The sequence below is a fragment of the Nelumbo lutea genome, chromosome 3 (genome assembly GCF_056320005.1).
Source record: "Nelumbo lutea isolate HS-2025 chromosome 3, American lotus-T2T, whole genome shotgun sequence".
In the NCBI taxonomy this organism is placed as follows: domain Eukaryota; kingdom Viridiplantae; phylum Streptophyta; class Magnoliopsida; order Proteales; family Nelumbonaceae; genus Nelumbo; species Nelumbo lutea.
The window spans coordinates 115,976,757-115,990,752 of NC_142686.1; the positions used below are offsets into that span (position 1 = coordinate 115,976,757).

Here is a 13,996-nt window from a genome sequence, read left to right on the forward strand (position 1 = left end):
AATGGAAGTTACAACTCTATCTAAATTGTTATCAAAGAATCCAAATTAGGCCTGGACCACTCTAATGTGCGCATGAATTGTCCAAAATATTCCTGCAAGTTAGTTTAACAAGAGAGAGAGAACCTGGGTTTCTTTAACTTTTGTTCAGGCCCATTTGAAGATGTAAAAGTCGTTTTTTAGGCTGAAATGCAATTAGGGCTGCTTTGAAGCCATTAAAAGGAACTTCAGCAAAAAACCGTGTTTTTTACTTTAAGATGGGTTATTTCAGGCTTTTGCTTATAAAATCGGTTTCCATCAGGGCAAACCTGTGCCCATACCGTTCTAACATCTTTTTGCAACCTTGCATTGGAAATATCTCTTCATGAAATAAAGTACACAAGTACGGAGATATTCTCAATACAAGACAATAAAAGCTGCTCAAATGGACTTTGCCCTGACTGAAGCCGAACTCTTTATTTATGGGCTGTCTAAGTGGAGCAGTACTTGTAAAGTTAGAAGCCCCTATGTAAATGTGGATGTTCCTCATGCATGAGAGATGAGCTGTTGGGCGCGTTCCACGGGAAACCCATCTGAATTCCTAATGGTAACTTCTTAGTTGGTAAGTTATTTGGATAATTGTAGTGGAGACTAGAGATTCAATCTTTGAGTTGGGATATCCTACCATTAAATCACGTTTCAACACCTTCCCAACATTCTTTGACACCGTACATCTCACCATGAGGCCCTGGACCCACCATAAAAGTGAGACCTGCCATGTACCATGTAGATGTGTTAATGGACTGGGTTAAACCATAAATCCAGCTTGACCCAACCCTATAAGATCGGGCATATTCAACTTTAGGGTCAGGTTAGGGTTTTGATTCTTTTGACGTGAGTTGGGTTTGGTTTTTTGTTGACCTGCCTTGTCGGGTTATGATACCTTGCATATACACAGCCTAAAAGTTAAGCCTTTACTTATATGTTGATTTTAGTTTTTTTATTTTTTTAATAGAAAAAGTGACACTAAAACAAATTTCTAACTTAAACTAATGGCTTTTAGGTTTTCAAAACGTATTAAAAAAAATACAATTGAAATGCTATGAATTGGATTGGATCAGTATCGGGTTAGGCAAACCACACCAAACTTGACCTATTGACATCCCTACTGCCATGTATGAGATGTGTGGATCATATTGGGAGGGTGTTGGAATGTATTTTGTTGGCAAGTGATGTGGACTCATGTCTCATTTGGGATGAAACTGCTAAGGAGATTTTGGGGCCAAGCAATATCAACTTATTTGGAATAAAGGCATTTTGCTAGAATCTATCAATTACAAGTAGAATCATTATCCTATAAGCAAGGGAATAAATCTCTTATAGCTTATTGTTCTTCTCTCACATCTATGTGGAAGGAGTTGGACCACTATAAAACTATCGGTTGGAAAAACAATGATGATGCTTCTGCTTATAGAAAATTACTTTCTAAAGAAAGAGTATTTGCCTTTTTGGCAGGTCTAAATTCCATTTATAAACCTATTCAAGTTCAAATTTTGAGAGCAAGTAACTCCGAGTCTTGAAGAAGTCTTTGCTTTGATTCAATCCAATCAAAGTAGGAGGTAGCTATGAATCCTCCTTAGGGAGAGCAGGTTGCTTTCCTAACTAAGGGTGAAAATAAGAAAAATGATACGCAAAAAAGAAGTGATTTTGGCAAGGATGAATTATGGTGTACCCATTGTAAAAGGTTTGGACACACTAAGGATTTTTGTTGGGATTTACATGGAAAACCTAAAACGTTCCAAGAGAAGCAAAGTAAGAAACCAAATGGCAGCCAATACTATTTCAACTACACCAAATCAAGAAACACAACAACAATCAAGTAATGAAGGCTCCTCCACTGTTCAATCTACATGGTCTACACCTAGGGAAGGTCTTCTGAGTACCATGCGTGATCAATTTGAGCAGTTTGGGCGTGTTCTCATACAGTTGGAGGAAACTTCCCTTACTCCCTCCACTCCTTATGCAATAAACTCAGGTAGCCATGCAATGCTTTTCATGTTTCATCCATTTCTTCTCAATCTCCTTGGATCATTGATTCAGGGGCCACAAATCATATGATCGGTAAGTCTTATCTTTTCTCTTGTTATCATGTTTTGTTTGGAAAAGATAAAGTTAAGCTTGCTAATGGCTCTTTCTCCTCTATTGCTAGACAAGGAGTTGTCTCCCTTCTTGTTAGTTTAAACTTGTCTGATGTTTATCATGTTCAAAAATGTCTATTAATCTTCTTTATATCAATTATATCACTAAGTCATTAAAATGTTCTCTAACTTCCTTTCTTGATTCTTATGTGTGTCAAGATTTGACTTCGAGGAGGATGATTACTATGGGACATATGATAGATGGACTTTACATTTTGGGTTCATTGGCATTAGCTTCTTCTACAAGCACTAGTTTATTGAGTCAATCAAGTCTACAAAAGAGTCATTGTAATAAAGATGAGATTTATCTCTTGCATTGTTGTTTTGGTCATTTGTCATTTGCTTCCTTAAGATGTTTGCTTCTAGACTTGTTCAAGTCAATGTCTTTGTCATCGTTAGAATGTTTTACTTGCCAATTAAGCAAACATTGTAAAAGCTCATATCCTTCTATTAATAAAAATCTAATTTTCCTTTTCACATTGTGCATCTTGATGTATAGGGCCCTTGTGCTATTGTTGCTGAAAGTGGATATTGATATTTCACTAATTTTATTGATGACTACTCGACTACACATGGATATATTTACTTTGCTCTCATGATGAAATTCCCAATGTTATAAAAAAACTTCCATCGTATGATATATACTCAATTCCATGTTAATACTCAGATTCTTCATTCAAACAATGCAAAGAGTATTTTGTTGAGGATGTCAATGCTTATCTCCTAAAAAAATGGTATTCTACATCAAGGTTTGTGCCCTAAAACACCAAAACAAAATGGTGTTGCGTAGAGGGAAAACAAACATTTGTTGGAAGTAGTTCGTGGTTTATTTCTCCGTATGAATGTTTCAAAGTGCTTTTGGGATGATGATATTCTCACTACTACATACTTGATTAACTACATGCCATCATGTCTATTACATTCTCAGGCCCCACATCAGTTGTTTTTTCCTTCATCCCCACTATTTTTCATTCCTCTTCGAGTGTTTGGTTGCCAATGCTTTGTTCAAAACGTGTATCTTGCATCTGGTAAGTTGGACCCCCATGCTATTTCTTGTGTATTTTTTTGGTTATCCTACCACTCACAAGGGGTATAAGTGTTTTGACCTTTTGTCTCATAAAGTCTTTATCTCTATTAATGTAACATTCTTTGAGTTCCATCATTTTTTCCCTATCTCACCTTAGGGGGAGAGTAGTGGTGAGGTGAGATGATGTATCTTTTCCTTTCCTTCACAACTCCAAACATCTTAGCAACAATCTTTGTCACCTCTACCGCCTCCACCACCTTATCATACTTTTCTCATTATATCTAGCAATGTTAAAGGGTCCATCGTTAAATCAACCACTAAATACAGGTGTGGAACAAGTTGTTGTGCAGTCGTTGCCATTAGACTCTCATGAGGCAAATCCTCACATCAGTTATCCTTCATGTACCCTTGAATCTATTTCTTGTGTGAGTACTTGTAGCAAGCACCCTATTGCCCGCTTTACTTCCAGTACTACTTTGTCTCCTAGTTTTAGAGCTTTTATCTCTCCTGTTTATAATGTTTCTATTCCAAAATGTGTTGTAGAGGCATTGGATCTACCTGAATGAAAAATGACTATGTGTAAAGAAATTAATGCCCTTCATAAAAATCATACACGGGACCTTGTTGATCTTCTGGAGTGAAAGAAATCAATAGGTTGTAAATGGGTATTTACAATAAAGCATCGAATTCATGGTTCTCTCAAACACATGGTGTGGATTCTAATGAGACTTTTGCTCACGTTGCCAAGATAAATTCTATTTGTGTTTAGTTATCTCTAGCATTCAACTTCTCATGGCCTCTTCATCAGCTAAATGTAAAGAATGTCTTTCTAAATAGTGACCTCGATGAACAAGTATATATGTCTCAGCCTCCTAGATTTCAAGTATAGGGCAACAAGGATAAGGTTTGTTGCTAGGGATAGCAATTTTCTCCATTTCCCCGATCCTCGTGGGGATCCGCCCCGAATGGGGCGAGGATGAGATGATTTTCCCTCCACGGGGACAAGGATGGAAAAATTTTTTTCCCCGTTAGCGGGGACAGGGAGAGCACTCTCCGCCCCACGGGGATGGGGAGAGGCTCCCCCCGTCCCCGCCCCGTTGCCATTCCTACTTGAGGAAATCTCTATATGGGTTGAAACAATACTTGAGGGCATGGTTTGAGAGGTTCAAAAGTGTTATTCAACAAGTTGGTTTTGGTACAGTGCCAAGGTGATCACACTATTTATAAAGAGAAAATGTGAGTTGATTTCCATTTTGATTATGTATGTGGGTGATATTGTGATAATAGGAAATTGGAAGGAAAATTTTCAAGAATTGAAGGGATTTCTTACCTCATAGTTTGAAGTAAATGATCTTGGTCCTCTAAAATACTTTTTTGGCATTGAAGTTGCTCGGTCTGACAAAAGCATTTTTATTTCTCAAAGGAAGTATATCATTGACCTGTTGAAGGACACTGGGAAGTTGGGATGTAAACTAACTAAGACCCTTGTGGGTCCAAGTAATAAACTTGGAAAATGTGAAGTCGAAGCAATATCTAATTTTCATCGATATCAGAGACTTATTGGGAGACTTCTATACCTTTCCATAACTAAACTGGATGTTGCATTTGTTGTGAGTGTTTTGAATCAGTTTATGCACTCACCTAGACCTTCGCACTTTAAGGATTCCAAGAGAGTTCTATCCTACTTAAAACGACGCCCAGTAGGGGTCTTTTCTTAACTAAACAAGCTCATCTCAAGGTGGAAGGTTATATCGATGTTGAGTGGGCTAGTTCTGCTAATGGCAGATGGTCCACCACTAGTTATTGCACTTTTGTATGAGGAAATTTGATCTCTTGGATGAGTAAAAAAAATAATGTGTGGTTACAAAGTCAAGTGAAAAAGCAAAGTATAAGGTTGTCTCAAGGAGTTGTTGAACTATTATAGTTGAAAAATCTGCTCATTAAGTTGGGTGTGTGGGATTCAAATCCTATGTCATTGTACTATAACAACAAGGTTGCAATCAGCATTGCTCACAATCCAGTTCTACATGAAAAAAATCAAACATATTTACATTGACAAGCACTTCATTTGTTACAAAATTGAATTTGTATACCATTCGGTGAGTCTAGGGAACAAGTGGCTGATATATTTAAAAAGGGTTTGACTTCCCTATGCCATGAAGAGCTATGTAACAAGCATAGGTGTCAAGGCAACACACCTAGGTGACAAGGCGCCCTTTGAGATTCGTCTCACCTAATTGCTAAGCAGTTTTGTACTATGTATTATAAAATACTTTTTTATTCTTTATTTTTTGACATTATAATTATAAAATAGGCACCATTAAATTACATATTCATTTTGTGTGTTTATATACTAATTTCTTTTTATTATTTTCTTATTTGTTAGAGTTTAATCAATACAAACATTGCTAAATGGTATATTGAACCCTCAAATAATTTAAAACCTAAACCAATAAGTAAGGAAGAACTTAAAATTTTGTCTAATCAACACATTTTCTACTTCTACTACTACTTTTCCTTTTTCTTCTTTTTCCATAACAAAAATAAGGGTTCAACCCCTATATTTTTTGAATTTTCTTTTCCTTTTTCTTTTTTTCTCATGAACATGTTGATTTTCTTTAGTTTAGTATGAAATCTATACTTTTCTTATGAGTAATTATTAAGAAAATATGGTTATGATACCTAGGAAATTACCTTAGGATCTATGTTTTCTATATAAAAAAAATATATATCCATCGCCTAGGCGCCCCCCCCCCATCGCCTAGACTGACCTTAACACCTTGAAAACTATGGTAACAAGTTGGGTATGTATGATATCTACAACCCAACTTGAGGGAGAGTGTTGTAAGGTGTTTTTTGTTGTGTGTTTTCGATGCAGGGGTCTTTCTATAAGTTTCCTATTCTTAGGGACCTCTCTGTAATTTTTATCTTTATTAATATCAAAAGGGTTCAAAAGGGTCCTCTCTCTAAACAAACAGGACTCAAACCCCTACATCTTGCTCTGTTCTTCTCTTCTCTTCTCTTCTATTTCTTCTCTTCTCACATGAAGTATCTATGACAGATTACAGTAATCATGTAAGTTAGGTGGGCAATAACATTGTTATTCCACTTATATACAATATTATCACCAACTTATGTTTAATACTATCTCTTGTACTCCACATAGTGAGTGTGGGCCTTGGTGCAACTGTTGGGTTGCTCCATTGCAACCTATCTATAGCGTTAAGGTTGCAAACATCTTCCCTCCACAGATCTCGCATTAATGGGAGCCCCGGGCACTAAGTTGTCCTTTTTTCTTGTACTCCACATAATACTAATAGTGTTAATTGGGAAATATGTTGATTCTAGTAAAATTTCATGTTGCTACCCATAGAAGTCAAAATGGAAATATATCATGGAAACTCTCTCCTATAATCCACATAGTGTTGATAGTGTTTATTAAAGGGAATATATCTTCCGGTAAAATTCTATGCCACTACCTATGAAAATGGAAATATATCGTTGAAATATTAGGGAAATTAGAGACATTTTAAATGATCATGTTTTTCGCTATTTCCAATCTTTTGATTCACCTTTAAGGAGTGGGTCACACATCCAACTCCAATGCCTATATAGACCTGCTGCAACCCATTAAGACCCTCATTAAGTCACCCAAACACGCAAGGTACACTCTTCCAATGCTACCTCGCCTCCTTTTCCATGCGCTCCTCAACTAGCGAATCAACCCCGCCCAAGATTACCTCCTTGCCCCTCAACTCCCCCCCCCCCCCCCCCAGTTGACTTCAACCTCCAAGCAACGCTTCACCTTCCCCAATTCACCAACGCTGAAAGCTAGAGACTAAGTCTCCAACCCCCAATCTGCTTATTCTCCCTTGCCAACGCCTCCCCTCTCAGCTCCGCCACCTGCCCTGATATAAGTATGATCTTCTCCCTCAGAAAAAATCTTAACTCGTAGTCTTCTCTTGCTAACCAAAATGTTGCAGAGCTTGGAACATCAGTGCACACATCAAATTCCACTAAGATTCTTGCTACATCAATTTTCTCCCACCTATTTCTCTCTCATCAGTTTTTAGGAATTTTCCACAAAAATCTCCAATCGTTTTAAACGTGATAAGGCACTACGCATGCAAAGGCATACCCAAGAGCCCAATCCACATCGCCCTTATTCTTCTATCCCCCAAACACCCCCAACATCAATTCTATCATGGAGCATAAACAAGAACAAACTCCCGTTCAGCTTCTGCATTCCCAAGATTCTCTCCTTATCCCATTCAAATGCCACCCAAGCTTCCACTTTCTCCTCCAGCTCAACTCCAACAAACCTTCCGACCAATCGTACATTTAAAACCTTCAACCTCTCAGCCAATTTCCCAGCCTGCTGCCTGCCCCATATGGATCTGCATCACTCCATTTTAATCTCTCATATAAAGTAGCATTTCCTCTCGAGCATTTTTCATTTTGGGCCATGGAGTTTCAAGCTACTCTGGGAACAAATAGATTACATTAATGGAAACAATCAAAATAGAGTGGAATAGGAAAATACCTAAACAGCATGGAGAAAACCCAAAAAGCTACATATAATTAATTGTTCAATCATGAAATTTTGAAAACAGAGAGGTCCAAAAAATCCATTCCTCTCTTTAACTCATCATTTTCATGGTTAATAAACAGAGAGAGAGAGAGAGAGAGAGAGAGAGAGAGAGAGAGAGTTACTCAAGACTGTTGAAAGAAGCCCTAGTTCGGCTTGAACATCAAATATGAGAGAATGGCCAAGGATGAATCACAATTAAAAAGTTTGCCTGGGGTACATTATTTTTTGTGCCACAAACTTTCTTGTTTTATTGCCATGGACCTGTTTCTCAACCAAAAATGGCTTCAATTTACAAAGAATATTTTAATCTGAAAATCACCAGCAGTATAACAACCCTTGAAGTTCACTGAATATTCAAATAATGTCATTTCTATGCTATAGAATGTTAAACGTTCTCCATAATACAGATTTTAGAGGTCTGTGAGAACAGAAGCCGACCTCCTCTCATTGCCCTACATCACATTCTTCTTTTTTTTCCCTTTTTGATAAGTGGAAATTTAATTGTATTACCATGGAGGGTGAGAACCCTCAAAGCTGTACAAAAACAGTATTACTGTATCATTTATTCTTTCAATGGAGCCCTCCCCCATTCAAATATGGATGTGTTTATATTAAAAGGTAATAGTTCTATAGGTTAAGAAACAGTATTAAAAAAGTGATAAAAAAAACAATGCTATTGGATGAGAGGAGAAAGTCTTTATCAGGTGTTATTCTTGTGTGATAAAATTCTGTTATGCCTGATTTGTATGGTAGTGTGCCGGAATCAATGATGTAAATTGCATGCTGAAGCAAAAGATCACCAAGTATTGAGCTGAGAAATTTGACTAAGGAGACTCAGGTTAACTGCCTCTTCATTGCTCTGGACACTTGGGCTGCATTTGGCATTCGTTATTTTAAGTACTTGTCTCCTTTTTGCAGTTAAAATGCCCCCATGAACACCGAGTTTTTTACAGCAAAAAGGAGATAAGTCCTTAAAATAATGAATGCCAAATGCAGCTTTGCTCTCCTTCAATGCAATTTTAGGTGATTTGATAGTGGTACAAGAATAACTGGTATAATATTTTTATTTTCATTTTGTAGACTAAAATACATAATATTCTCCATTTCGCACCTATGGTTATTTACAAGCAGGGAAAGATAAATTTTCCTTCCACTGTGCTACTTTGTAACTTCTTTTGTTATTTTTTGATCAGCAGATTTTCTTTTGTTATTAAAGGTTTATTCCTTTTCTAGCAAGGGACCCTCAAGATATTTCAGTGATTTTCTACAAGTTACATTGCACTAGGTTGTGCATCACATGGGTCACTTCTAGTAACTTGTATATACCATGAGATGTCCAAGTGGTTTGTGCCAAACCTTCTCAAACACCCTCACAAACCCAATCCCTATCTTTGCTTCACTTCCATAATCCTATTTCTGTTATAGGAAAAGAAGAAAAGAAAAGGTGGAAGAAGAAGAAGTAGAAGAAATTAGTATATAAAAACACAATTAGTAAAGAAAAAGAAGAAAATGTGTTGATTGGACAACATTTTATGTTCTTTCTTACTTATTGGTTCAGGTTTTGAAGTCTTTGAGGGTTCAATGCAGCATTTAGCAATGTTTGTGTTGATTAAACCCTAACAAATAAGAAAATAACCAAAAGAAATTAGTATATAAACACGCAAAATGAATGTTTTAGTTTAAAATTGTCTTTTTTTATAATTATAACCTCAAAAATTAAGAATATAAAAGTCTGTTATAACACGCTATAGAAAACTGCTTGGCGATTAGGCGAGGCGAGACTCCAAGGGCGCCTTGTTGCCTAGGCGCTGGCCTAGGCATTGCCTTGACAACTATGCTTAAATGTATCACCAAATTTGAATTCAAGGATAAACAAACCTTGAGTTAGCAGTTTTTATAAGTCATTGAAAACAAACTATGTACTACAAAACTCAATGTCCTCTCTGGCCAGAACTAAGATTCATCTCCAGCAACTTCTCTAGTGTAACCAACGACCATCCTTCTTCTGTATGAGCAAAGATCTTTTGATTTAAGGATTCCATATAAATGCTCACATTACCAAAGCCATAAATTTGAAGACCGTTGTATAGTCTACCAGGCTTAGGTTTAAACAGTAATCCATGTTGCTGTGCATAAGTTTCAATAACTTCCTTTAAGCTCAACTCAGGAACAGCATTTATTCCTTGCTGCTGAGCATGGGCTGCTGCTTTCTGTTGCGCCTCAAATTGCCTTTGTTCTGTCACCCTAAGGTAGCTCATTTTCTCCCTAACCCCAGGTTGCACCACCTCCATACCTTCAACAGCCTGGTTAACCATGTCAAGCCCTACCTTGAACTGATACCATATACGCTCATTTTCCCACAGCTCTTTTGGAAAAAGTTCTTTCCAACCTAAATACCATTTCTCAATTTCATCGAACCTTGGGTTTGAACATAACCAGTGGTATAAAACCTGCTGCCACTTGGTGAAGAAACCCACCTCCAACATAGTAACCATATGATGAATTGGAATAGCATGTCTCCAAGCAATGACCCAATGGAATGGCTCGAGTTTCTGATTTGCAGGGTTTACTTCAAATTCCTGCAGTACATTCACCAGTTTTGGAATTATATATCTAACAATAAGCTGTTCCCAACTGGCAGGATCAAACACGGTCCTCCAAGGAGATAGTACTGTGAGAGCAGATGCATCACTTGGATGCCAAGCATGAAGAACACTTCCCAATTTGAATCTTATTGTATGATGCAGAGTCTCCAGTTTCTGTCCCAATAATGGTAACCATGGATGCACCCATACATGGATCGAGACAGTCTCCTGACGAGGGTCCCATGACTCTACAGCATCTGTTAGTTTTGGCATAACCACAGTGTCTAAAATGGTCTGAAGAACTAGGGGAGGCAATAGGTTCTCCCATGATTCTAGAAATCGAAGCATTGGTTCAGGATCTCTGGCTCTCCAGGTATTAGTCCCAGATATCCTCACAGCAGGAAAAATAACCTCCATGACCAACTGGACATAGGGTAATGTTGGATCTGAGAAATCAAGACAATCATTTCCTTGCAATAGACTCTTCCATGAAGACATCACCTCCAACCCATGCAATGGACTCTGAAGCGGATCCCATCCTTGAAACACTCTAATCAGCAAAGGCAATGCAAATGAGCATGCAATGCAAGACAAGTTGCAGAGCTTGTAATCATCAGCATATCTCTTCTGTAAGTCATAAAAGACCTCTGCAAGTGATTCCAGTGTCAATGTCCCTGACGAGTTTTCCACACCTATTCGCTCCAGCACCTCAACTATGTCTTCCATGCTATCCAGCTGTTTCTTCTGCCGAGATGCCTCCTTTTGAAGCTTCTCTTTCTCTTTCTGCAGAGTCGCCACTGTCTCCCTCTCATTCCTCAAATCCCTGTCCAATTTCTGAATATCAAGCTCGGCCAAGTCTACTATCAGTCTTATATTATGTTGAAGCTCGGGCAATGGTGTGTCCTCTTCCTTTGCCCTCTCTTCAGCATTCAAATTCTCCAAGTTCGTCAAAACCCGTACCTGCGGTCCCCTCATATCTAGAACCTTCTGAACAACTTCCAGACCCTGCTCCTGCTTCTTCGCAAGCAAATCCTCAGCTGTGATATAATCCTTTTTCTTTCCCCGACTTTGCCTTGACCAAAGTTTCTCTTTTGCCCGTCCAGTAGGCCGAGTTATTCCAGATGAAGGTTTTTTCTCTTCCACTTCCTCTACAACAGGTAAACTTGCCTCCTTGTAATCATTAAAACCCATTCCCATGTTCTTCGGCCGCAACTTGGCTTCAACCGGAGTAACAATACCTTGTTCATTCTTACCCAATCCACCTCCCTTGTACCCCATTTTCTCAAGCAATTTCATCCCTATCCCCTTCGTATACTTCTCAAACTGCCCAACATCACCAAATTCTGATTCCCTTCTTCTTCCCTGAGGTTTCTGAGCCAACTTCAACCTCTCTCTTTCTCTCTCCCGCCGCTGCACACCCTCCTTAATAATCCTACCAAACGCAGTCGGAAGAAAATTATCATCATCATTATCGTCCACATCATTCTCATTACCACTATCTTTCTTCGTCGAATTTTGCCTAAAACCTAGTCCTGACCCCACATTCGAACAAAGCCCTAACCCAGCCCTTCCTTCCTCCTCTTCCTCCCCCACGTCCTCTTCTCTGTTCCTCTCTTCTTTACTGTTCTTATCAATCTCCTGGTTCGGCATCACGGTACCAGTCGATACAAAATTCACCGGCTTCGTAAAATCCGACTTTGAGAAAAAATCTTTCTTCCGCTTCCTGGACGAATCATCATTATCCGAATCACTGTCCGCGAAAACTCCGTACAGTACATCTTCCTTCGTCTGCCGTCGCTTCTCCTTGCGCTTCCTGTAATAGAATTCTCCACCAATCCACTGCCCGTCTTCGTAATCGTTTTCCATTCCAAATCTCTCCATATGCTGGTACTCATCCATTTTCTGGTAATACCTCACTTAAATCCTCCAAGGTTTTGAGAAATAGAACGAAAGCAAGAGAGATTAATAAAGCGGAGAAATCAAGCAAAAGCTAACCGGAATGTTCGTTGCAGAAGGATAGTCTCAACGTTCGTCACTCTGAAAGAGCACCGACTTCTTCAGGTCCCGAGTCCTAACGCCGGTGATTGGCCACCCGGACAAGGCTTATATACCATGGTTTTCGAACCGCCGTTGACCGGACGGTCGGACCGTTCGTTCCGGGAACCGTCTAACCAACCAGTTCGTTTTACCCCAAACCCGATCCCCGGCAAAAACCATTGAATCAGTCAAAGATCCATTGATCCGGGTGGTCGAATCCTCAATCCATTCAATTGTTTTTGGTAATTTTTTATTTTTTTAATTTTTTTTGTCAGAATGGGCCATCAATTCGAACCAAACAATCTAACTGTCGACCTAAAAACCAATGGCCAAAATGGTTCTATTTCTGGGTCATTGCTTTTTAGACCTAAGGCCGAACCATTTTTGCCTCCAGGTCGTGGGTCACCAGTTCAGCTGGTCAAATCAAACAGTTTAGATATGTTATATATTTTTATATTTAATTTATGTTTTTTAATTCGGTTTCTAATTCTTTTTATTTATAAAAACATTAAAATTTGCAATTTGAAGCTAAAAAGGGTTTTTTTTTACGAAAATAATGGGGCAAGGCACCTAGGGCCCCTTGGAACACATACCTCTTGAAAAGGTACCCAAAATCAAAAAAAAAAATCACTCCATTCAGATATGAAGTGCATAGTTATGGCCTCCAAAAGTTTACATATATTGATTGAGCAACTTGCGACCCGGTAATTGAGTCAAACGTGTCAATGGTTGAATCGAATAGGTCAAACGGTTATTGACATAGTCAATGATTTTTTACCATTTGATGGGTCTTAATTGAACCGGACCCAGAATCCTGGTAGAGTACTTTTCGACAGACTGGTTCAAAGGATGGGTTGAAAACATTACCTATATAGGCCCATTTGGGAGCTTCAGGTTTTGTTGATCTATTACAAGGGATGCTCCTTTCTTTGAGCAGCTTGTCAAAAATTGCTATTGTGTAAGTCATACTTCGTACTAACGAGGATCTCGGCTTAATTGAAAGCTCAGCAATAGAAATATATTAACGGGGACTAGTGCAATGTACGGGCTTTGTTAAAATGATTTGAGATAAAAGATTTAGGGGTATAACTTGTGTGAATTCAAATATGTACATTGCAAAACTTTGTATTTTGTATTATTTTCTATCTATTTCTATTGTATTCCTTCCAAACTAAGTCTAAATTATGTTCCCCACCTAAAACTTCTCCTAAAAGACCTTCTAATCTGTTTCACGTATCCAATAAAACATCTAATTCAAACATCTCTTTCCATGCTCTTCTCTGTCCATCTATCATTTTCTATCTTCATATCTCTACAACTTCCATATATATACATTTAATTTTTCATCAATAAATGAAAATATTAATGTTTAAATCAAAACTTAAATATTGGAATAATATGAGTAAAGATATCTAAAATCAGAGAAAAAAATTAATAATACAATAAGACAAATAATAAAAGTAAAGTAATAAAATATTAAAAATTAATTAAAAATATAAATACAATTATAATATTATATATATTTTATAATTTTTATTATATATTTTTATAATAAATATTATAAAGTAAAAAAAAACCGATA

At 37.8% G+C, this 13,996-nt stretch overlaps 1 pseudogene across 1 annotated transcript; it reads right to left on the reverse strand.

Annotated features, from left to right (window-relative positions):
- Positions 1-9,464: 9,464 nt before the first annotated feature.
- LOC148867873 (septin and tuftelin-interacting protein 1 homolog 1 pseudogene) lies at positions 9,465-12,451 on the reverse strand (annotated as a pseudogene). Its single transcript, XR_016109252.1, has one exon. The product of XR_016109252.1 is annotated as a septin and tuftelin-interacting protein 1 homolog 1 pseudogene (transcript).
- Between the last annotated feature and the right edge of the window lie 1,545 nt (positions 12,452-13,996).